Genomic DNA, 23,398 nt, shown 5'->3' with positions numbered 1-23,398 from the left:
AAATCAATCAATGATCGGGAATAAAGATTTTAAAATACAATAAAGCAGCTAAAAATAAAATAAAACAATTCAAAACCTTATAAAAACTTGATACATTGCTTGAGGGTCACATAACTAGTAGAAACTAGTTCTATTCACTTGTAGAATCTAGTTTTATGCAGGCTTTGATCAGCCTCTGATAGGTGTGAAAGCATTTAATTATAAAGCAAGGGTTGCTGGGAGAAAGAGGCAAATGGTCACATCCTTATAACATCTTATAAACTTATTTGATTGTGGATAGTTGGTCCGTCTGGGCCCAGGACTGTTCCAGCGCCTAAGGATAGCATATAGGTCCCACCATTCTCACATTTCCCCCCCTGTGAAACTAAAATTGTTCCCCCATCTCTCTCTCTCAAGGCCTTCTCAACCCAAGGCCTTCTAAGCTTGCCTGTCAACAAGGAAATACAAAACATATACAAATGTGGAACTAGGAAATATTATTCACCATAGAGTCGACATTAACATTTTTCCTAGTCAAAATTTGAAATCATTTGCAGATCCCACTACAGAATTTCAAGGGAACCTAAACGAGTTTTGATCACACACACACACACACACACACACACCACCCTGTATGAGTATGTGTCACAGAACTGTAGAAACTTGAGATGATATATTTGGCAAAATCCCTACACTAAGTAAATTGTGCTGTTCAAATCATGATTTCAAGATTGTTATGCAATATGCACAGTGCTGGTTCACATGGTACATTATTCACCAGCTTGAGCACATGCCATAAGGATGTGTGCATGCTGTGCTTATTTAGTGCTTGCAAGAGGTGTATAGGGGCAGTTCAGGCGAACCATCTCCAATTATGGAAATGCAGCCCAGCATGCCGGGAAGGGTGTGCTTGTTTTTTGAGGAGCATGCATGCTCTTATGACCATATGATCTGTGGTCAGGCTGGCAGACAAAGTATGTTCTGAAGCAGCCCAAAATGTTATGTTGTGTTGCTGATATGTAAAACCATTAGTCAAGGGATGCAGAAAACAGTTTCCATAGAAATAAGCCATTTCAGTTGACTCACATTAGTCATTTCTCTGCCCAGCATTAAGGGTGGAACCCAGTGGTAATTGGAGCCCAGCAGCAGTCCAACCATGGTACGGGATTAACCATTGCCTTCCATCTGCCTGAGAAATGCCCGCCCACCCCAAAGCTGAATAAACATTTTTGGCAAATTGACAACCTAAAATGAAATAATAAGTGGGAGACTTAGGTAGAACACTTTTTGTTTTCCAAGATTTTGATGTGCATTGGCAATAGTGAGCTGCATAGTTTCCATGGGGCTAGGACAGGCCTGCTCAACTTAGCCAGCCCCCCCCCCCGTAGCTGTCATTGAACTGATTGATTGATGATTGATTAAGTGCCATCAAGCCAGTGTCGACTCTTAGTGACAACATAGATAGATGTGGTCTACAACGACAACTCCCAGAATCCCCAGTCACAGTGGCCAATACCCAGGGATTATGGGGATTGTAGGCCAACACAGGAAAATAGGAAACATAGGAAGCTGCCATATACTGAGTCAGACCATTGGGCTATCTAGCTCAGTATTGTATAAACAGACTGGAAGCAGTTTCTCCAAGGTTGCAGGCAGGAGTCTCTCTCAGCCCTATATTGGAGAAGCCAGGAAGAGAACTTGGAACCTTCTGCTCTTCCCAGAGTGGCTCCATCCCCTCAGGGGAATATCTTACAGTGCTCACATGTGGTCTCCCATTCAGAGCCCCTGGTGGCGCAGTGATAAAACTGCCACCCTGTAACCAGAAGGTTACAAGTTCGATCCTGACCAGGGGCTCAAGGTTGACTCAGCCTTCCATCCTTCCGAGGTTGGTAAAATGAGTACCCAGAATGTTGGGGGGCAATATGCTAAATCATTGTAAACCGCTTAGAGAGCTTCCAGCTATAGAGCGGTATATAAATGTAAGTGCTATTGCTATTGCTAAGTGCTATTGCTAAATGCAACCAGGGTGGACCCTGCTTAGCTAGGGGGACAAGTCATGCTTGCTACCAGAAGACCAGCTCTCCTCTGATAACATCTGCAGGGAGGGGCCAAAGTTGAGTAGCCCTGGGCTAGGACAACAGAAGTAGCCCTGAACAGATGCAGAAAGACTGGTGCTTAAGTGCCCTCCAATCTTTCTCCACAGCCCCAGTAAGGATGAAGGGTGGAGGTTGCAATTTTGCAACTCTCATTTCCCTCCAGATTGAGTTTTCAAGTGCACAAATCTATCTCTGAGGGCTGCACATGAAAATCATTCTGGAGGGAGGAGAGAGCAGCAAAAATTGCACCCTCTACCTCTGCTGGGGCTGTGGGGAAAGACTGGAGTTCACTGAAACTCAAGGGGGTTATTTTTGCATCTCTGCAAGGCCATTTGCATTGCCCAAACTAATAGGATGTAAATATTAACTTTTTAAGCAGAACCACAGAAGACAATATGCCTCCTTAATGGAGATATGTTAAATGTGTGTATGTATGTACTCACCAACATCCTGACTTAAGAAGTGTGCATGCAGCAAAGGAAACATGCATTTTTGCATTCCAGAGTAAATGGTGTGGGTGCTTGTGTGGGGGTGGATTTTCACCAGTCTTTCTTTCCTTCTGAAGTGCTCTATACTACAGGGAAAAAATGGGGGTTGGGAATCGAACAGCAGAAAAAAATCTAAGGAAAAATGCTACTAAGTTGCAATGGTGGTTGTAAAAACAATCAGCAGGAAGTGATGGGTCATATATATTTGCCCTGCAAGTCCTGAAAGAGGACATAGATGGGTAAATATTAGACTGGAAACAGACTGGAGGCTCTACGCCCCTGACATTTATATGTGTAACCGATTTTAGGATGCTAACCAGGGCAAACATTTTTATCAGAAATTTCTTCCTTAAGATGCAGAACACTGAAGCATCAGAGTGGAGTGACTTTCTCCTAGAAAGAATCTTTCCATTACACTTTTAATACTTGAAAATGTCACTGCCAGATATTCACCTTCCTAATCAAGTGCAATTATTAGCTTGCTGCTTTTTTTAAAAAAAATCGAAGTGTTTGCCGCTCACTCTGGTTCTATCCTCTTTTCTCCAGTTTTAAGGAGATTGACAGGGGTGAACTATCCCTTTCCACAGGGGTGATTCTGATGCCAAATAGCCTTTCATTTTGACATTATATTTTCTCTTTTTCTGCCTTATCATGAGCTTTGCTCTGTTTGCATGGCTTCTATTACTCTCACTTTCAGTCATTGCTATCTTTCATTATCCTTCCTATGCTTGGATGTATTCAGTGTTTAATTAGGAGATGTACATGCCAAACTTATGATGATAAAAAGGCAGCCTTTCCCAAAGCCAGGATTAAAAAAACTAATAAGATATTAGGGCAATGAGACATATTTAGCATGCTGAGACCGTTGATAATACCCTTTGCCCATTAAGTTGAAGTGACAACCTTTACTGCCATGAGTAAAGCTTCTTAAAATGAAAAACTGAGCCTACTAAGCTGTACCTTTTGGCACCTTAGACCTGAAAAGAATTGAGCATAGAGATATCTGTCTGTTCACTGTGGTCAGAGCAGTTCAGTACTTCTAGCAGTGGTTTTATGTCCCACCTTCAGCCTACTCAAGAGGACAGGCAAACAGTAAGAGGGGGTGCATTAAGGGGTGCTTAATAAGCTTAATGTTCACCTCCATATCAGGAAGTGCACCAGTAGTTTCTAATGGGATTAGTGTGAATGGATGAAAGGTGTATCCCTCTTAGAATGTCCTCTTGGCTCAAAACTATCTGTCTAGGAGTGCGATTTATGGAGGGCAAGCAGACATCTCCTGTACTGTGTTTCAGATCACTTGGGATTATCCCTCAGGTACATAAATCTCTTCTGGTTATTATGAAGCAGTAAAAGGTCATCTGAGCTCTTCTCTCTCTCTCTCTCTCTCTCTCTCTCTCTCTCTCTCTCTCTCTCTCACACACACACACACACACACACACACACAAATTTAAACTTAAACTAGCTTATCCCATGCAGAGCATCTGCGTGCTAGTACTTGATTGCTCCCCTCACCCCCTGCCACAGCCCCCCTCACCTCAGAGATCTCTCCACCCTCACCTGAACTGCACTCCTGCTCCTCCTCCTCCATCTGGTTGCTTCCATCCCCCTCACCCCTCTTGGTCATAGCTGCAGCATTGCTGGCGCCTATCAGCCAACCTGCCCCCCTTAGACTAACGGCAGTTATCTGTACATCTGAGGCTTGAATTGGAGTTAAGGATTTTGCCTCCAGTTAGCGCTAAACTGTACATGTGAACCGGGCCAGTGATACCAGTAATTTCCTACACCAAGTGTGACTTCCTATTCATCCATTATTTTAAAAATGAAAATTTTTTAAAAAATATTTGCGGCTAGCTTTAGGCATTTTATGGCCGCCCTGAGCCATTTTTTGAGGGGTGTTATATAAATCAGATGAATGAATGGATGAATGAATGAACGAATGAAATTTTAGGCAAAGAGAGGATAGTGGACATTCCAGGTTTCTGGTCAGGATAAGCAGATTCCCGCCCCGCTCCAAACAAACACATTCCGTTCCTGTAGTGTTATTTGGATTTATCCTGCTCTGCATTCCATCCTCCAGAATTCTGGTTGAACTAGGATGCCTAAAACTAATTCCAAAATGCACTGTTTGTCACCATGTTCAGGTCCTCCAGTTAATCTGCATGTTTTCCAGACCCTGCATTACCAATCCAGACATGCATATTGATAAAATAGAGTGGCTTCTGAAGACCTTGACACATCTGAGGCAGGACAACAAATGCCACCTCTCCCCCTTGCATGCTTCCCTCTGTGTGTGTGTGTGTGTGTGTGTGTGTGTGTGAGAGAGAGAGAGAGAGAGAGAGAGCTGCAAGAGCCTCTGCTTTTGTAGTTGTGCATGCAAACATGCACAAGCACACACAACCACCTCCTCCTATTGCACCCAGACCCCAAGGAGACACGGAGACATTGCTATGGTGGAATCAGCCCATTTTATTGAGGCTTAGTTGTATTGTGCATATGGGCACATTAGCTGGAATTGGTTCCTCCCCCTTTACAGTGCGGTACCTAGCAGGCAGGCCATGTCCGTGGCTGCCCTCACCTAAATGACCGTGGCGATAGCACCTTGGCTCAAGGCAGTTCCGCTCTAAAGCAGGGACGCCCTTCATCGACGACCTAGGGTCAGGTTGCAAATGTCAAACGCCACCCCTTCGTTGCTGCACAGCCATACGGAAAAGGTTGTCGCTTGAAGAGAGGTAGGAGTTAAGCAGCATCCCTGAACTGTCAGGCTTCAAGGGATCCGCCCCTCCTCCAGATGTAAAAGCTTACCTAAGGTGCCACGCCCATTTCTTAGCTGTTGCCCACCTCACTGTACCTGCCAGACCATGACAAGAGTCGCCCCGTATAATGCCCTAGCTAGCTACCTGGAACACAGATATAGCCTGGGGCAGGCAAAAAAAGGTACACACCCCAAGCCAATCAGGTGTAGACCCAAAAAATTCCTGCCCGGCCCCAACTGGTGACCAGCTGATGCCCAGTCTATATCTGAGGGATGGGAAGGAGGCTTCGCAGTCAAGAGGTAGACTGGTGCCAGCGCAGGCATGCCGCGGCTCGGCTGTTCCAGCCCTGCCCTCATAAGTGGCCGGGGCCAATGGGAGCTGGCTCCTGGTTCCATGTGTGCTCCTCCCAGGGGGCTGTGGGCAAATTGGCCGTGCCACCGATAGAGGTGGCGAGTGGCTTGCTTCCTCTACAAAAGGAAATGAAAAGGAGGAAGCAGAAGTGAAATGAAAAGGAGGAGGAAACAGAGTACAGAAGGAGCTCTACAGAGTATCTGCTATACTCTATGGAAAGAGCAATAGAGTACTATATACTAGGAGTGTGGAGCCAAATTGGTCTGACAGGCATTTCAGACCCAACATGCTTTATGTCAGACACTATCAGAATGAATTCCCCAATGACAGGAGAGAGCGCCGACTAAATTCCCTCTGATCATTTTGGAATGCAGATCCCAGAGAATAGTCAAAGGGCATATGATACAGCCACCTTGCTGAAGCTTCGTAGGTCTCGGTGTGGTGCCTGGATGGAGGACCCATATGTGCCACCTTTGAAGATGGGGCTGTAGCTCAATGGTAGAGCATCTGCTTTGCATGCAGAAGATCCCAGGTTCAATCCCTGGCATCTCCAGATAGGACTGGGAATGATTCTTGCCTGAATGATTCCTGCCTGAAACCTTGGAGAAGCCACTACCAGTCAGTGTAGACATGAGATCCAGCGTGTTGTAGTGGTTAGGGTGCTAGACTAGGACCGGGGAGACCTGAGTTCAAATCCCCATTCAGCCATGATACTAGCTGGGTGACTCTGGGCCAGTCACTTCCCTCTCAGCCTAACCTACTTCACAGGGTTGTTGTGAGGAGAAACTCAAGTATGCAGTACACCGCGCTGGGCTAGGAAGAGCGGGATATAAATGTATACATTATTTCTTGTTTACACAGTCAGACAGGTGTTATTGACTGGTTTGTTTTATTCAGACATCGAGTCCTTCCCAAGAACCTGGAATGGCTGAATTTTATTGTCAGTTGTTATAGATATCGTCGCAGAATATAGGCTGTTCCCAGTAAAGCTGCTTTTTGTAATTGGCTGGTGGTGATTTCTGTGGCCCCGATGGTGTTGAGGTGCTCTTCAAGGTCTTTTGGAACTGCACTCAGGGCGCCAATTACCAGTGGGATTATTTTGGTCTTTTTCTGCCACAGCCTTTCAATTTCAATTTGTAGATCTTTGTATTTGGTGATTTTTTCTATTTCTTTTTCTTCTATTCTGCTATCCCCTGGTATTGCTATGTCAATTATTTTGACTTGTTTTTCTTTCTTCTCGACTACAGTGATATCTGGTGTATTGTGTGGCAGATGTTTGTCTGTTTGTATTATTATTATTATTATTATTATTATTATTATTATTAAGCTAATGGATCGAGTCTGACTTGACATAAGGCAGCTTCCTATGTTCCTTTGAAGATTGCTGACCCCAGTGCATCAGTGAATGTAGCCTATGCTTTATTGTCTCCGTTGTATAGCTTGACTTCAGAGCCTCAGGAAAATGCTTCTGAATTATTTTAATTCCACTAAAGAGTTTGTAACATATGAACAGAGCATGCAGCCCAATAATTTTTAGACAAAAGAAAGAAATGTAATTCCATTTGAAGAATAAACAAAAATTTGTATAAAGTATAGATTGCTAGGGGTGTGTGATAAAACCCAATGAACAGATGGAGTGGCTGATAGTGATGATTTTTCCATATTTTTAGGATCTCTCAAGTGGTAAAATGAGACAATGAGTTTATATTATTAAATATGCAATCCATTGGCATAAGGGACATTTGGAAATGGCTTATTCAAAATCACAGCTCTTGCAAAGACAGTGTAAATAATCTTGCCAAACGACTTCTTGTACCCAGAGACTCAAGAAAGACAAGACACAAGTGATGGATTTTAACAAGGGCCACTTTATTAAACTCATATTAACTGCAGCAAGGAGAAACAGTTAACCCTGAATTGATTGTGGGCAACTCCTCCTATGAGGTCAAGCTTCCTAGTGACATCTATAATCACACCAAATATATAATATATATTATATACAAATATAATCCCACCCAGCAACTGGGTTCGGCAGTTGCCAGCTGCCTTCCAACATCTGGCTCACCCTTACCACACAATTGCTGTGTTGAGGGAGGATTCCCCGCAACGCCACACCCCTGAGCCTCAAAGCTCTGAATGGGTAAGGCAAGCAAAGGGGAACTATTCCCAGGCCCATGAGCCACATAACCCTGAGGGGCTGTTCCATGGAGTCCCCCTTCACCACTTGGTGCTCCAGCTGCATACCAATGTAAAGATCACTACCTACCCCAGCTCACACTCACCTGCCACAAAAGGGGACAATTCTCTGTTTAGCTCCCTTTCCCCATACTGTCTACAACTCCCTTCAATCTTTGCTATAAATGAGCCAGAAACAGATCATTTCCGGAAACCGATAGATGAATGCTCTCCCACTCTGATAGGTCCGGCATATTGCAGAATTCACATGTTTACCTAATAAAATTATCTGCATATGCAGTAGTTTTTCATTCAAATTTGATAGACTCTTCCTCTCTTTAGAATAACTTAGTATAAACCAGGCATTCGTATAAACCAGGAAAACAAGCAAAGAGGAAACAATGCAGAGAAAAGAACTATTAGTATGTTTCTAATATTTATAATACTGATCTATATTACAGGAATGTCGTAAGGCTGAATAAGGGTGTGTGTGAGCTCACGCGTGCGTGCGCTTGAAGTGCTCTGATCACTCTATTAAATAATGTTTTAATTTTTATTCCATAAATGATGCATAGGGAATTCTTTTGTTGCAGGGTGTTGGAGACTTCATAAACAAGACAGGCATTCTCATGTTTGCATAAAGATGCAAACAACAACAACAACAACAACACAAGAGCTCAAGAGGGGAAAACACAGTAGAATCAAACCTTCTGGGAGATTTAAGTAAATGCAGAAGAAGAATGCTAAGGCTATATGCACATATAAATTTTTTGATTAGTAGAATACAATATTGTAGCATCCCAAAGGTATATATCCTTCAGTGTATACTTCAGGAAGCATTTATTGCTTGTCAAATTGATTCCAATATGAAATGTCTCTAAAAACAGCATCACCCACAAAAGAGATGCGGAAGGCCCCACAGGTCAGTTGGTAGAGTTCATGCTTTTCAGTTTCAATTCCTGGCATATCCAGTTAAGAGATCTCAGGTGACTAGCAGGTCTGGAAGAAAATGAGCACGCCATATAAGGTCGTTTCATATGCTCATATGAGATGTGACAGGAAGATCACCATTAATCCAATCCCTGCACCATGAAGAATGAAGCCAATTGGTGCAGTGTCATCCAAATTACAGTGCCATTGCTAAAATATAAAAAAGGTTGAGGACTACATCTTGACAAAAATGCCCATGATGCATTTTTGTTCCTGGTGCATTTTTATGTTTTTGATTTGCGCGGAATGTCACCTATGCTTGTGAATCTTTCATAGGCAATTTCTTGTTGCCTGATGTGATGTCAACCCTGGTGGATACTGAGCCGTGTGAGTGACACTCAAAGGAAATGTCAGAAGCATCAATTGCACTGTTCCCTTTAATTGCAGAACTGTATTAAATCAGACATCTGTGAAAGTGCCTGATTTCTAGCTAGTTCTAGCTAGAGTAGAATCTGCCTTCAGTTACATAGGCTAAAAACAATAACAACCTAGCCTTTATAGTATAGTTCTTTGAAATCAGATATGAAATCAGATATTCTTTGAAATGTATCATCTTTATTTTTAATTCACAAAGGCATACCCGTGTCTAATCCCATGCGTGGCAGCTCTCATGAGAGTTCGGAGAGCTGCCGGATAGGATAGCGATGAGGACAGGCAGGGGGAAGAAAATTGCAGGGCAGCCGGCTGGCCGGTGGGCCCAGGATTTAACAGCGGCCAGCCGATGGGTGGCTGGCTGGGAAAATGATAGCACCACAGCCAGCCAGAGAAGGCAGGGGCAGCCAGCAGGCGGACAGGTGGGGAGGAAACAATGGCAGTGGGCAGGTAGAGGAAGGAAAAAACCAGCAGCAGAGGCAGGGGAAGGAAAGAAGGAAGGAAACAGCAGTGGGGGCAGGCGGGGAAGGAGGAAGGAAGGAAACAGCAGGTGGGCTGAAAAATGATGGTGCTGGCAGTTGCCAGCAGGCGGGAGGGGGGAGAAGGCATAGGTGGGTGGGGCTGGAGCAGGGAGAAGGCCAGGCGGGTGGGTGAAAACAGCGGTGGCAGAGGGTGGCGGAAGGAAACAGTCATGCAGCCAGGTGGGGAGAACTAGAGGCACAGATGCTCTGTGCCCAGCCCAGCTAGTATATATAAATGTCTGCAGATATATATATTCCAGCTAACTGTAATTGGAAATAAAATCTGATTTGCAAATGGAAAAGTATTACAGTTTAGAGATGTGCACGGAACCGGCTCGGAGGCCCTTTATGGGCCTCCAAACCAGTTTGAAGAACCGGCGGTTCTGCTGGTTCGAAGGTGGCGAGGGTGCCGCTTCAAGAGCGGGGGAGGGTGCTCTTACCCCTCCCGCCGCTTCCCCCCCTCTGCCATCTGTTTCTCTAACAGCTAATAAGGGTGGCAGCATACCTCCCTGCCACCACGTTGCTCCTGTTGGCCGGATAGGAGCGGGCACATGGGCACGTCTGTAACTTCCAGCCATATTCCACCAATGAGGGCAATGGGGTGGCAGGGATGTACGCTACCACCCCAATTAGCTGTTAGAGAAATGGACACCTGCGGGGGGAATGGGGTGGGAGGGGCAAGTGCACCCTCCACCACTCTTAAAGCGGCACCTATGCCGCCTTCGAGCCTACCCACCGCGGTTCTGTGCACATTCCTACTGCAGTCATTACTATATACCACACACATATCTATCGCTCTTCAGGTAAACATGGTTTGAAGCAGGCCTGCACAATATAATGCCCCCAGGGGGCAGATCTGGTCTTCAAGGACCTTTTTGCTGGCTCACAGGTAGGCATATTCTGAAGCAACAGCAGGAGCCATGAAAAGCTCTTGGCTTGTCCTGCTGATCAGCAGCAGCAGCTCAGTGCTGTTGGCCTCTTGAGAGACCAGATGAGATACATGGCAGCAGTGGTGATGGACTGGAACAGCGGCAGCGGCAGCATCAGGCAGGCACAGGCAGCGCACACCCCAGAAAGGCAGAGGGCCACTCTTTTGGTCAGTTCCTTTTTCTCCAAGGGGAGTCATTCTCTGTCTCCTTTGGAAACTGCCTCACACCATCCTATGAATGTTCCACAGCGTACCCATAAGGCTTACTCCCAAGAAAGCATGCCTAGGATGGCAACCTGAAAGCAACAGTGATTTAGGGAAAGGAGAGGATTTGGCATTGATTTGGGGCTGGCATGCACTCCAGATACCCCAATGACTGAGCAAGGACAGGACCTCTTTTCAGGCTACTATCCTCAGTTATAACTGTGGGTCCCTTGCTGGGGAAAAGATCCACAGGTAGCTAAAATTTGCTTTCATTAACTTTAGTTTTAATGTAATAATGAATGTGCTGAAAATTGACCTCAGCCTGCGTGCACCAGGTCATGGTTGGTTCTGGTGCACCAGGGCATTTGAGTTGTGCACCCCTGCTTTAAATAATATTCAATTTGGGTTATAATCCATCTCCCTAAAGATGGAGTCCGTGACCCAATCTTGGGGTCACAAGGGACCTAATCATGGACCCAATCTTGGGGACTCAATAATGATGCTGTGACCCAATCCAACTGGGGTGGGGGGACCCATCCAATGAGGGGAAAGGTCAACTAACTATAAGTGGAGATCAGGGAAATGCCCACTGCTGACATGCCACACAGCACACTGTGCATCCAAGAGGGATATGCACCCACGACTTGCAAGTCAGCATTCAAGAGCCTGTCTCAATGGCACCAGAGGATAGGGAGGCTCCTTGCACTCTAAGGTGTGCATAACTGCTGCTGTGCCATTGGGAATAGTGACAGTAGCAGCAAGTACACACAGCTGAGTGTTCACAGATTATTCCCCACCTCCACTGCCAGTAAGGACAGGGTCTTGGTTCCTTCCAGAGGCATATCTAGGGAAAATAGTGCCTAGGGCAAGCATTGAAATTGCACCCCCTGTCCAAACATCTGACAGCCATCTTTCAGATAACTTTACCATAATATCAGCTCAAAAATACAAGTCAAGCTCGTTAATCTTTTAATATTTCAAAAACTATTTAGCAGTGGATGTAGCCAGACCAAAAAATGCTGGAAAACTACAAATTTCAGTATCCTGGGGCTCATGAAATACCCAAATACTATGTAGAGGTGTACTTGGAAAACTAAACAGAAGTGCCTATCTAATTCTCTACTATGCATTGTAGCATCACTATTACATAAGATTTAAAAAGAAATTGAGAATTTGACTTTTCCCAGATACTCTGAAAATAATTAATGGATATGCAGAGTAAACTGTGTCACTGCTTGGAATATATTCTAGTATTTCAGGAAGACAGTTAAAATGAGAGCAAGAAACTCCCAGTGGGCCTTAATACTAAGGGTTTCACACTGATTCAAAGAAAAACTCACCATTAATAGCCATATTATTAAGACATCACATTTAACTCAGTTATCACAAGAAGCAAAGTAAGAGCAAATGAATACAATCCTAGCTCATAAGCTTCAGCTCAGTATTCACAAGCCCTGATTCTCTGTACATAGTGCCAAACTAAATATGTATACAATGACTTATATTAATTTAAAAATAAATAAATAACCCATAGCCCTTTCGAGGGGCTTCCTAAAGGCCATGGAGGGGGGTCTGCAAAGGTTCCCTCTCCCCCAGCTGGCCTCTAGGGCCTCGCAGGGACCATTTGAGCATGAACGGTGGCTGTTTTTAAAAATTTTGTTTTTAAAAAATGGCTGCTGAAAACAAAATGGCCACCGCGCATGCTCAAATCGTCTCTGCGAGGCCTGGCCTGGCCTAGGGCCTCACAGAGGCCATTTGAGCATGTGCGGTGGCCATTTTGTTCTCAGTGGCCATTTTTTTTTAAAAAAAAATTACAAAATGGCACCCCCCTTCAAGTGGTGCCTGGGGCACGTGGCCTGCCTGCCTCACCCAAGATATGCCCCTGGTTGCTTCACAAGCTGTGAATTCATGTCCCTCTTTAACAGACGCTGTGTTGCATGGTATTTTTTGACAACTTTGATAAGGTCCTTAAATACATCTTTTCACCCAAGCTTTTTAATTTGACTATGCTTTTAAATTGTGATAGATAGATAGATAGATAGATAGATAGATAGATAGATAGATAGATAAACTTTATTGCGGTCTTTGACTAGTACAGAAGTGTGAAGAAAAAACACAGTGTCGTACACGTACAGTATAACAAGAACATAGCTTTATGAATATACCGTGGCATGATAAATTATTCCACTACAGTGGTCATTAGTTGTTGTCATATATTCATTGCTATTAAACAAAATTTAGCCACGTTATGGGTAACGTGGGCTTAAAATTAATGATCCACGCGAATCCCTGAAAAAATGTTACAATATAATAAAACATGACCCACATCCTCTATGGCCTGCGTACTACAGGGGCAGTAGTGTTCCAAGTAGGGAGTCCCACCATATCTGCCATACAGCACTGCTGAGGGCAACACATCAAAGCCGGGCAATGCAAATGCTCTGCGATATTTGGAAACTATTAGGGCTTGACAGTAATCAGCTGGCGTGGTGCTAAAGGCATGTCTCCATAATTTAAGTCATTTTTGGGCCTTGCTTAACTCCTGTTGCCATTCCATGTCCAATATTCTTTGTTTAACAGCCTTTTTTGCTTGCTCATGGCTTCAGGGTAAAAGCCACAAGAGGTGTGCTTTTCTTTAACAGCTGACTTCCACTGCATCTGAAAACTGTCTTCAAGCATCAGAGGGGCCAGGCCCTTTGGTGAGAATACCACCTTCAACCAGTAGTTAAGGGTAGTAATCCACACACGGGTTTTCACTCACGTGACTTCCAATTCCAGTCTTAATGCTGTATTGGAGATGCATGTTGGGGCTTGCATAATTGATCTTAGAAACTTAGATTGTAATGTCTCTATCCAGGTAAGGTTGAAGTAAGGGCCCAATTGAGCACCCTATAGCATCTGCGCCACTACATTTGCCTCAAATAGTTCCAAAGCCGCTGGGACAGATCGCCCTCCCTTGGTATAATAGTAAGACATAATGGCCGAGGCACTCCTCTATGCTACTTGTGAAACATAATCTAGGTATACATCTCTTTGACCTGAAGAGTGAAAAGCTGTTCCTAGATAGTTAAAACAGTGGACCTGAGCTATTTTGTTACCATTGACGTACCAGCCGTTGTCTTTAATTCTCCTGGTAAAAGACATTATTTCTGTCTTTTGGTAGTTTATCAACAGCTTTTCCTCCTCACAGAATTGCACAAAGGATTTTAGGGCTCTTTTTAGCCCTACCGCAGACCATGAAAGAATATGGCATATGGAAGAAGTGAGACATGCCTATGTGCTAGTTTAGGCAGGTGGAACTTTTTTTTATTAAGGTATTGAACCACTGTGTTGATATAGTAGTTAAATAGTAATGGGGCAAGCACGTACCCTTGTTTAACTCCTTGCCTTGTAGGGATTGAGTCTGTTAATTGTCCCTGAATACCACATCTAACTCTCAGTTTAGTGTTACTATGCAGCCTATATATCAGCAATAGGAGTCATTTATCAATATTGGTTAACAATAATTCCTTCCATAGCCTCTCTCTAGGGATGGAATCGAAAGCAGACTTTAAGTCTACAAAGGCAGCATGGAGTGGGATTTTAAAGCCATATGCATATTTCTCCACTAGATGTTGGAGAATCATTGCTTGATCTATTGTAGATCTTCCTGGTCTGAATCCTGCTTGTTCTTCAGCTAGAATATTATTGTCCTCTATCCAATCATAAAACTTCACAAATAGATGTTTTGTGTAAAGCTTGCTGACCACATTCAGAAGACTGATCAGATGGTAATTGGCAGGATCTTTCCTTTTTTATAGATTGGAACGATAATTGACATACCCCAGTCTTCCGGGATATGGGTGGATTTATCAATATATGTTAAAAGAGCTGCCAGTACTGGTGCCCAACAGTCAATATTAGATTGGAATGCCTCAACAGGAATAAATCTTGACCAGGGCCTTTATAAAACAAGGGTGTAACCAAGCTATATAAGGTATTTTCTTATATTTCCTAATACTGTTGTAGGAAGTACATTAAATTTGACAAGAGTCAAAGCTCTTCTGAATTTTGCTGCCTTTAGATGATTTAAATAATTTGCAGGTTTTAAGGGGGAAAGTTGGTTAGACAGAAATTTGTCTCTTGGAAGGCTAGCTAAATCTAATTGGCTTTCCACATCCAATATTTGCTGTCTGAGTGTTCTCTTTGCCGGATCAGGGCCCATCTTAATAAGTTCTTCCTGAGAAACGCCATACAAATATAATTTCTGCTTTAAGGATCTTTTCCACTTCAAGTCATATTTATCATCCATGGTCAGGAAAGGTAAGCAGAAAAGCAACTTTAACCAGTATTCAAAAATACACAAAGCTCTGTTTCTATCTTGATAACACCAGCCTCTCGACGGAGAACCAGATTGAGAACACAGTGGGGCACCCAAAAAATAGGTCTTAAACATCTGGATTGACAGTTTCCAATGAGGTGTAATTATCATAGGGACCAAGTTGTGCTATTAAACCATGATGCTGTTAGAACATGGGTATTAAAAGCAGTAGAAGCTACTTATGATTAAGCATATGTAGGATTTCAGTGAATGGAAGGTTTAAGTTCTGGATACTTCAGCACTATTGTTCTTTGCTTTCACACAGAGAAAGTTCCAGTCTGAAACCTTGGAGAGCTGCTGCCAGTCAGTGTAGAAAATACTGACCGAAATGGTTCAAGGGCCTGATTCAGTGCAAGGCTACTTAATATGTTCATATCAATAGAAGGGCAAAAAGGATTAAGAGAACTAAAGTTAAGTTGTCTTCCCTCATTTGTAACAAAGCAGTGGCCCACATTCTCCTCAGTGTTAGGGCAGAGCAAGAACCCCATCCTCACAGAAATCTGGGACAATAACTGTGCTTAAGGCTTGCTGTGCAGCCCAGTGCATGAGGAGGGGAATGGGGAAGTGATTTTTGCTTCTCCCTGAAAAAGCCCTTTTTGCTGGCAGAAATGTGTCCCTGAGGGCTGCACAATTGCACTTCAGAAGCAGTGATGCAACAGCTGCAAATGTGCACCTTTTGGATGCATGTACACAGATTTGGTCAGGATGTGTCATGATCCATGAGTCTCACCCCCCTCTTCATCTGAGGCAGAGTCTGATGATGCCAAGGAGGAAGCAGTCTGCGAGGTCCCCCCACTCCAGAACCCAGGGGGTCCTATATCCCTTGGAAACCCCATCAACCTGTCCGCCAGACCTTGGAGGACCCTATATCTCCTGCACTTCCCCTTTGGCCTGAGGATCCTCTGCTACCGAATTCGGAAGAGGAGGCTGAAGCCACACCAGTTCCAGCACTAGTGCTTCAGCTCTGCCACAGCCAGCAACTAAAGAATATGACACAGGCATTTTAAAGCCTGCAGCAATACAGATGGGGGTGGGTGGGTTTCCACACTCCCCCTTTAAAAAGACTTCATTTGCAAAAGAACATTGCTGAAGCAATATCGCTGCCATGCTCTCAGCCTGATCACTGTGTGTCACCTTGGTCTCATGTATATAGATCTGATCTCCCAGCTTTTGAAATTGGCTTGTTGCTTGACATGTACCTTACTCCTGTGTAAACCTGACCTCTCAGCTTCTGACCCAGGCTTGTGACTGAACCTACTTTATCTTGCTAGCATGCATACCTGACCTCCAGGTTTCTGAACTCAGCTTGCTGACCCTGATCTTCACCTCACTCATTCAGTGAGTCCCTGCTGGTAGACCAGCCCTGCAAGCCACACTGGCTGCATTCACACATAGTGCAGAACCACAGTTGGATAGGCTTGCGGCTTCACAGATGTTACGTTGAATGTGGGCAACCTGGGTTATGCACAGTGATGAAACCAAGGGTTCAGATTTTCGCTCCAATCTAAACCCTTGGGTTGTAGTGAGTTTCGTTGCTGCCTGAGGTACATCCAAATTCAAAGGCTATCTTTAAAATACAAGTTGTGGTCAGCCTCTAGAACAGGGCTGCTCAACTTCAGCTCTCCTGCAGATGCTGGCTTACAGTTCCCATAATACCTTGCTATTGGCCACTGTTGGCTGGGGATTATGGGAATTGTAGTTCAAAACAGCTAGGGGGAGTAATTTGAGCAGGCCTGCTCTAGAAAGTAATGAGAGAAGATGTGGACTAAATCTGTAAGGGAGAGAATTCCACAGAAGGCGGGCCAAGAAAATATCATCTATGTGGCTGTCAATCAGACATCACCTAAAAGCAGTACACACAGAAGAGTCTCAATAAATGATCTTCTAATTGATCAGGCATATCCATAAGGAGAAAGACAGTCCTTCAGGTACCTCAGCCTCAAACCATTTAAGGCTTCTTAAATCACTAGTACCTTGAAACATACCTGGATACAAACTAGTAAATAAACAATTCCTACCCAAAGAGCAGGTGTGATAATATGTTGCAAAGTACATATTTCAATATGAGTTTTTACTCATATGAAAATGCATACAACCTGCAGCTATATATGTATCTTATAAAATGAAATCTGCTGGGAAGTAGGAATGGTCTGGATCTACATGTTCCATGGTGAATTTTGTCAAAAGAAAAATTCAGTAAAATCCATAATCCATGACAATGTATCAACTATGAGTGTTCAGAATAATTAAGGACTTGCTTGTAAAACCCATTGACCTGTTGTAATATTGATTTCTGTTTTTTCAAGGTCAGATTTGAGTTTCCATCTCACTGGAGAAATGTATGAGATTTGATCTGATGTCTAGTAAATATAACAAGTTGCTCTAGTAAGAACTAATCAGCCTACTTTCCTTTCACTGTTTCTACAACTGGACTAAATCTGGTGCAAATCGAGGTCCACAAGTTAGATCTCTTGTGCCTCAAATGTTCATGTGTCCACCATTTTGAATCAGGGTGGATGACATCATCACAAACTACACCACTGAGGTGTCCCTGTGTGTCACTCACTACAACTGCACCTAATTTGGTTCAAATCAATTAGACAGTCCACAAGTTAGCCCACTTGCATCTCAAACATTCACTCATCTGCCATCTTGTATCGGGGTAGTTGACATCATCACAAACTATGTCATTTGGGCTTCCCTATGTGTCCCTATAGCTGCAGCAAATTTGGTTCAAATTGGTTAAGCATTTCACAAGTTAGCCCACTTGCACCTCCAAGGTTTACGTGTCTGCCACCTTGAATGGGAGTGGATGACATCATCACATACCACGGCATTTGGGCATCCCTATTTGTCTCTACAGCTGTAGCAAATTTGTTTCAAATCAATTAGGCGGTTTACAAGTTAGCCCACTTGCACCTCAAAAGTTTACACGTCCACTATCTTGGTTTGGGGTGGATGGCATCATCACAGACTACACCATTGAGGTATCCCTATGTGTCACTCACTGCAACTGTACATAATTTGGTTTAAATTGGTTGGACAGTTCACAAAATAGCTTGCTTGCGCCTCAGATGTTCATGCGGCCACCATCTTGAATTGGAGTGGATGAAATCATCACACAGCATGCCATTTGGGCATCCCTATGTGTCCCTACATCTGTAGCAAATTTGGTTTAAATCGGTTAGGTGGTTCACAAGTTAGTCCACTTGTGCCTCAAAAGTTTACACATCTGCCATCTTGGATTGGGGTGCATGACATCATCACATCATCACAAACTATGCTGTTGAGGTGTCCCTATGTGTCCTTACAACTGTACCCAATTTGGTTCATATTGGTCTAGGCATTGCGAAGTCGATAGGAGGGGACACATGGACAAACACACACACGGACACACACAGAGAGAATGTTAGGTGATATCATAAGCCTACTGCAAAGTAGGCTAAAAAGGAGCATCTACAGTACCAAATGCTATAATCAATGCAAACTCAAAGTTTTAAAGCACCTATGCAGAAAAGAGGGGAAGGTCAAATTCATCTTAAATAGTACACAAAAGAAGCCCATATAAAAATCTTAATATACAAATCTTAAAACATCAAGTATCTAATTTAATCAAACTTGCATAATAAAGTATAACCCTTCATTGATTCCTATGTATTGATCCTCCTCATAACCCATAATAGTTGACACTATAAAATCCTTACAAATAATCACATATAAAAATAATTTCTTTCATTAAGTGTATAAATTCAGTCCTATAATAATATTAAAAAGTCCAAATGGATATTTCTTCTGAGATTTCCAGTCAATGTGAACAAGATCAATACAATGTCCTGAATGAATCTCCATAGCTGTTTCTTAAAAATCCATAAGTTGCTTTGAATCGTTCCAGAAAGATGTCTAAAAGTTCCTCACAATATGTCAGACATGTTTTGTCTATTTCTCAGCAAAAAGAAAGAAATAGCTGAACTGCATTCGGCATGTTGGAGAAGCGAGCTAAAAGCCCCATCTGGGAATGCTCCTGGACATGTCATACTCCGGGGCCATGAATCTCCAGTGTGCTAATTTTGTACATGTAGGCAAAGTGATATTCCACTCCCTTGCCTCCGAACACTTTATTGGTTACTGAATTATTATTATTTTGAGCTTTTCATGTTCAGTCTGAACTCTGGATCAGGCATTGAAATGTAGCTGCAGTACTTATTTGTGCACACATTTCCTCCAGTTGATTCTGATGTCCTGTAGCAGATTCTTTTGTTTGTTGCTGTTCCTGGGAGCTGTTATAGCTTTTATCCCTGAAGTCATGCACACAACAACCATCTTCCAGCATTAAGGCTATCAACACGGTTTGGTTGTAAGTAATTTTAACCAGTGTCCATTTGTGTACATAAACATCTCAACCAAGAGGGAGAAGAGTTAGGACTCTTACAAGCTAACGGGATATGCTGCAAAATGAAACAGCTTATTCTTCATAAAATCTGTCTGAATATAGCACAATGAAATGTCTCCTCATAAACTGTATGTTAACTGGAAATCACTAAATCTAGTGGCCAAGATCCTAACTCTGCACCCACGCAAGCACAGTGTTAGTCAGGATATCAGCCTATATGCATATCCAAGTAATAAAAACTTTCCAAGATCAGCCTCTTATTCTCTGAAGGGAAAACTCAAAATCTTGACTTTTGTTGTAAATACTAGAAAATAAGTTGGAGATATTGTTTCTGTCTTTTCTCCGAGTTGCTGTTGAAATGCCTGTAGAATATGTCTCACTGACTCAAGAAGAATTCTCCTGTTTTACTGAGAATTTCAAAGGAAATGTCCTTTTAAAATGTAAATCTGTTAACTGATTTACTGAGGAAAATACTGAAAATAAAAAGAAAAGAAACTTATAGTATTAGTCAAGCTAGAATGAAAAGGCATCTTTACATATGCAAATAGGCAGTATGCAAATTTTCAAGCAGGTTCTTATCCTCTAGTGAACAGAAAACTACACACGGTGTTTTTTGAAAGAGGCTGCATAAATCAGATGGCCAAAGCTATGCAAAAGAATCTGAGAAGCCGAGAACCTGTCTAGTGGTACACAAATTAAGAATGCAGCCAAACAATGTATTTATTATTTATGGCTTAATCGGAGGCTGATCTTGGGAAGTTATGATAACTTGGATGTTTATACAAAAACAGATTGTGAGAAAAATTAACCCTGCAGGTGTGTATACGTAAGTGAGGAATTTTTTCAATGAGGTGGCTTTGAATGTCAAACCATACCTAACACTAGAAGTCTCATCAGACCTTTCATCTTTTTTATTTTCATTAAATTTACAGCTGTGAGAGGACTGAATCAGTATCAGGACCTTGGTGCACAGGAAAGCAGTTTTTAATGTTTCTCCTTTGCACTACAATCTTATTAAAAATGACACCACTGAAGCCTTGGCAAGGAAGCATCCCTACCTTCTCTATGGAGGGGCTATTTTAATCAGAAATACCGTGCATGGGGTAAGGTTCTGATCCTGAATGAGCCCTTACCTAGCTGTTGTTTTAATGTAAAAGACAAAAAAATGGCATTTCTAGCGTCATTTGTGGCTTGATCCTGAATATATAAAGTGTTCTTCAGGCAAATCTGTTTTAGATTACTAATAGTACTTTAAGGTATGAGTTGAAAATATATAGATACATTTGTAAAATTAAGTAGAAATTAACTTTTCTGTCACTAATGGACTGATACTGAAAATTGTTAATGATTTTGGCACTTAAAGAGAGTGTGGTGTAGTGCTTAATAGCAAACTAGGACTAGTCACCGACCCCTTTCCATTGCAAGTTATTCTGGGTGATTTTCTAGGGCACAGAGCTTGTCCCCTATTGATGGAATCCAGTCGGCTTTTACTTACATTATCATTTTGAGAACCCTGATAAACAACCAAGGAGACTCCGGAGTGCCAGGAATTGAAACCTGCTGAAGCAGAGAGTTGTCAATTTTATTTTATTTTTAACAAAATACAGCCATAAAAGCTCAAAAGGAATTTTATCACAAAGAATAAAGAGAACCGAGGAGTAGAGGGAAGAGAAGGAGGTGAGATTATAAACGGAAGTCCTTATTTGTAATTAACTTTATCAAAACCTAAATTATACAAGTACAGGTGATATATTTTTACTAAAGAAGGGACTACTCCCAGAAAATATACCGGACACACTTCTGGGAAGAATTTTCCACATCACATCTGCTATTTTTATTCTTTCTGTATTTGTCAGAGTGGCTTTGCCTTCGGTCATTACAATACAGTGTAGAAAGTGGACCCGTCCTGGTTTAAAACTGTAAAGCCTTTCCAAAACATAATACAGGATATTGGATCTGTTTCCATGTTAATTATTCTCCTCTTTAAAATGCCAATGTGATTATTTCATTACTGATATCACAGTTATTGTTTCTGGCATGCTTATCATTTAAGATATGTGGCAGAGTTTATATGTTTTTAATTATCCTGTGTTGTGAGAATTAACCAAGTAATATTTTCACATCCTTAAATTTTCAGATGAAACATCTTGCATAAATGCTAAATATAAGTATAATCAAATTTCATTTAAACTGCATAGCTTTTATTCTCCAGGAATTGATAAAGTGTTATGTTCAGAAGCAGAAAGTATTTAATGAGTTTTGAGTACACCTAATTTAATTAATTGTGTACATATCCAGTGGAAGCAAAGGATCCTTTATAAATGATTCTTTAGTATTATCAAAGAATTACCTCCTAATTACAGAATTTCCTTAAGCTGCATAGAGAACAGCAGATGAATGCCAAGGAAACTATAAATAAACCTCACTTCAAAAGTACTTGCCAATTTATGTCAAGCAGTTCTTACCCAGAAGAACTTGCCTTACCAGATATTGACAATTACTTTTGTGTCTACATTTACCATTCCTGCTTGCTTTGATGTGTCCTGTATAATGCAAAAAAAAAAAAAAAAGGACTGGTGTAATATGAAGCCAAGTGGGTGTCACTATGGCAAATAACACAGGGCATGATCCAGGTGAAATTAATTACATTTCAGTCCCATTGTTTTCACCTTCTTAAGGCTGTCATATTGAAATTAGTGGAACTTAAAGGTGCTTAACTTGCTGGATTGTGCCCTTAGTGCTCAATGAATTATTTATTATAGAAGTTCGACATCTTCTGTAACAGGTACCTCTAAGAGTCTGTCTTTCTGAAATTTTCTTCACTGTTTTTCTAAGCAGGTACCCCCCCACCCTTCCCAAGCTAAGAGATAGGAAGTTGAGACACTGTTGTTCTGATGGAAACCTTTTAGCCCATCTCAGGATCCTTGGCATGGTTATAAAACAAATATAAAGCAGTTTTCCCAAAATGTAACTCAACCACAGACTTAAAATCCAAATAGAAATATATTTTCTTGAATACAAAATACAGGTTTGGCTATGTTGGAACATGCAGGTATTCTCACATTACACAGCACACACAAGATGTTTCATGTGTCTGGGCTTTAATACTTTATCTCTGCACTATATTGTTACTGAATGGGTGCTTACTATTGAGGGAGGAAGGGGAAGGGAAGTGGTAAAGGGATGGTCTGCTCAGCAGAGGAGGTTAGCAAAAGCATCTGACAGGGATCAGGGAAAGTAAGTGGGAGGGGTCAGTACTAGGGCATTACTAGGACTGGCCATGGGTGGGTAGCTATTGTAAGGAAGAATCCAGAGAAATTTGGGTAGAGGAAAAAGGAAAGGTCAGTCAGAAAAACCACAAGAAGATCGGGGAAGAGAGAGACAGACAGACAGTCACCTGAATGAGTTTGGATGAAAAGAAGCTGATCCAGAAGATAACTGACAGAGACAAGAAAAGAAACCTGAAAAGTTCAGGAAGAACAAGAGGGAAGGACCAGTCAAGAGAACTGGCAGGAGAGTGAGCAGGAGAGTGAGGAGAGAGGGGTGTAGCTATAATTGAGCGAAAGGGTTCAAAGAACACAGGCCCCCAGCTCCTGAGGGCCCTCCAGCTCCATCCCTACCTATTTTCTTCATTGTCTCCCTCACTCTGGGGGGCCGCCCGAGAGAGGGATGAACACGGGCCCCCTCTGCCCTAGCTATGCCCCTGAGAGTGAGTAAGAGAGCGAAGGCCCCCTGAATGGGTTCGGGGATAAAGGAAAGGCAGAGTCGGTCCAAAGAACCAACAAGGGAGT

At 42.5% G+C, this 23,398-nt stretch overlaps 1 long non-coding RNA gene and 1 other non-coding gene across 2 annotated transcripts in view; both read left to right on the top strand.

The window, feature by feature from the left end:
* Nucleotides 1-23,398, top strand: part of LOC128340647 (uncharacterized) — a 94,445-nt gene that overhangs the window by 28,978 nt on the left and 42,069 nt on the right. The gene's annotated exons all lie outside the window — the stretch shown is intronic.
* TRNAA-UGC (transfer RNA alanine (anticodon UGC)) lies at nucleotides 6,149-6,220 on the top strand. Its single transcript has one exon. It is a non-coding gene; the product is annotated as a tRNA-Ala (tRNA).

The sequence above is a fragment of the Hemicordylus capensis genome, chromosome 1 (assembly GCF_027244095.1).
Source record: "Hemicordylus capensis ecotype Gifberg chromosome 1, rHemCap1.1.pri, whole genome shotgun sequence".
Lineage (NCBI taxonomy): Eukaryota > Metazoa > Chordata > Lepidosauria > Squamata > Cordylidae > Hemicordylus > Hemicordylus capensis.
Note: the sequence above shows the minus strand (reverse complement) of the source record. Positions and strands in the feature narration are given on the sequence as shown.